Genomic DNA, 3328 nt, shown 5'->3' on the forward strand with positions numbered 1-3328 from the left:
CCACAGAAAGGTTCCGGCTTATGGACCATAAAAAGGTTGATGCGAGCAGACTTCGTGGTGTTAGGAATTTACGGAAGAGGTTGAGGGTCACTATAAAAAATACATTTTTTTAATTGGCTCCGAGAAAAAAAAAAGCAGAATTCTGACTTTAATCCACTGAAAAAAAAAATTAAGGTCCAATATATTTTATTATTATTATTATTATGAGAAAAAGGCAGATTTCTGACTTTAATTTCATGATTCTAACTTTTTCTCAGAATTCTAACTTTTTCTCAGAATTCTGACTTTAATCTCAGTGTTCTGACTTTAATATCAGAACATAATAAAAAAATATATTGGTCCTTAATTGTATTTATTTTTTTCAATGGCCCTAATCCTCTTCAATAGAAATGAAATAAATCAATACGTTAATCAATTTAAGGTAAATGGAGATTTTTTTCTTTTTGGCTCTATTCATGTATGTTTTGAATTTAAGAAATAGTTGAAATTGTGACAATAAACTAAAAATATCACGACTAAATTCTTACTTTGTGTATTTTAACCAAGCGTGCCGGACATGGCCCTGGTGGTGAAGCTTTCAGCAGAGCGTCTGCCCCCTGGTGGCTGGCTACAGTATAGGTCAAATAATCTGTCTAAATAAATACACGTTGTACGAATGTTTCTCACATGCTGTGGTTATATGTAGTTAGTATCTGAGTGTTTTGCGTTCAAGGCCTCTTTTTTCTGAAAAGTTTCTTTTTCGTTAGTTATTAGAGTTCAAAAAACGGGGTTTTACTTCCTGTTTCCTTTGATTCACAGCCGCCGTAGAGGGAAACTTCAAAGGACACACAGCGTCTTGTGACTCTACGCTGTAGGGCGGAGCTTGTGACAGTGGCTTCACAGGCTCTGGCTGCACAATGGCGGTGCCCAGGAGTGAGATTTTTTGGCTTCAGAACCGTACAACAGGAAGAGGTGGAGCAACACTGTCCATTTTTATTTACAGTCTATGGTTTTAACTGTAAGAAAACAAACAGAAGAAGATTTTTCTCATTCAAGTGAAAAAAAAAAGCGTCAAATAGCCTACACTAAAAGCTTGAATTGTTTTTTGAAATTTCAACTTTATTTTAAAAATACAAGAAAAAAATAAGTCTTACTTTTTTGCCCTTACAGCTGACCTGTAATAAGCATAGACAGTATATAATGGACAGTGTCGCTCCGCCTTTTCCCATTTTCCGGTTTTGAAGCCAAACTGTCCCGTTCCAGAACGCTGCCATGTTGTAAATTTTCTGCAGCCAGTCTGCTCAGTAAGGAATTTGTGTGTTTCCACGGTGACAAGCTCCACCCTGCAGCGTACCATCCCGAGGTCCTACGGAGTTTCTCTCTACAGCGGCTGTCAATCAAAGCAAACCCGGAAGTAAAACCGTGTTTTTTAACGTCTAATAACTAACGAAAAATAAACTTTTCAGAAAAAAGAGGACTTGAACACAAAACAGTCAAATACCAACTACACATCACCACAGCATACGGATGTGAGAAACATTCGTATGCTGTGTATTTATTTTTTAAAGTTTGACTGCTCCCCCATTCAAATGAATGAGGGACACAAAGTTTTTGACCTCTCCTGCAGCCAGCCACTAGGGGGGGCATGTTTTTGTGGCGGCCTCACTTCGAGCCGAGTGAGATGACGTCCATTTTATATACAGTCTATGGTAATAACCTTCATCATAAAATATATAATAGCATTACCAATTTTATTTATGAAGCACATTTCATTACACATAAGCTCCATGTGCTTACCATTGAGAATAAAAACGTTAAAAAAAAAACAATAGATACACCCAACACCTATCAGACACAGAAATCAAACAAAGAGCTATAGTGTTGCCACACATGCAGCAGTCACATCAGTCATCATATTATTCATACGCTCTGGAAAATCATTATGTTTTGAGGGTTTTGTTTTAAAGTAGAGACAGTTGTGGTAGACCTCAGGTCAGCAGGCAGTTTGCTCTTGAGAGAAGGACCATAGTAACTAAAGCCCCCTTCACCAGACTTTGATCTGTCTCTGGGTACACTTAAAAGTCTTCCACCTGGTGACCTAAGGGTGCGGGTCGGGTTATAGCCTGTGAGCAAGTCAGAAATGTACTGTAGAGCTGAACTATCGAGTGCTTTATGGACTAATAATAGGATTTGGAAAGTGATTCTGTGTTGAACAGGGAGCCAGTGGAATGTGTTGAGAACAGGGGTGATATGTTTGAATGTTCTTGTGTGTGTCAGGATTCTATCTGCTGCGTTCTGAATGAGCTAAGGCCATACAGATTCTTCCGACAGCCTTGCATACAGGGCGTTGCAATAATCTAACCAGGTTGATGTGAAAAAAAGACTACTTGAAATCTCCAATAACAAGTACCATCCAAGTCAGATATTAACTGTGATGTGCTGATGAATGATAATGATCAAAACATGACCATGTGGAAGTCTATTTTCCCTTTATTGCAAACAGAGATGGTCTAATACTACTTTTCATTTAAGGGCAAACGTGTGTTTATGTAGCCTAGTGTTGGAGTTCACTATTACGTTTACTATTTTTTTCTCTGGTGCTAAATTTATTTTCATGGATGTAAAATTTAGTCAGTAAGATAAAAAAATTAAAAGGTATTGTTTTAGTTCTGAGTTGCAGTTTTCATAAAATAAATGTTGTTTTGTGAATGATTACACATGTTTGTTTATTGTTTTTTTTAATATGCCTCTAATCTCAATTACATTGGAAATAAGGGAAACATCAATGTCATTTTGAGAATAAATAAAGGTATGACATGAAATGAAAAAATCAGTAACCACAGTGAGGGTCTCAGTTCAATTTCTTACATTTTTCTTAAATCAGGCATCTTTTGTTGCAGTTGAGATTTCCTGAAAGACACTTAATCCATCCATCCATTATCTTGACCGCTTATCCCGTTAGGGGTCACGGGGGGCTGGAGCCTATCCCAGCTGGCTTCGGGTGGAAGGCAGGGTACACCCTGGACAGGTCGCCAACCAGGGCTAACACAGAGAGACAGACAACCATTCATGCACACACTCACACCTACGGGCAATTTAGAGTGATCAATCAACCTGAGCATGTTTATAGATTGTGGGAGGAAGCCAGAGTACCCGGAGAGAACCCACGCATGCATGGGGAGAACATGCAAACTCCACAAAGAAAGGCACCCGCCCGGCCGGGGAGTCTAACCTGGAACCTTCTAGCTGTGAGGCAACAGCGCTACCCACTCCACCACCGTGCAGCCAGACACTTAGTCATGTAAACTAAATCATGTCACAAGAAGAAAATGATGAGGTAATTCCTTTA

This window comes from Notolabrus celidotus, chromosome 9 (assembly GCF_009762535.1).
Source record: "Notolabrus celidotus isolate fNotCel1 chromosome 9, fNotCel1.pri, whole genome shotgun sequence".
Lineage (NCBI taxonomy): Eukaryota > Metazoa > Chordata > Actinopteri > Labriformes > Labridae > Notolabrus > Notolabrus celidotus.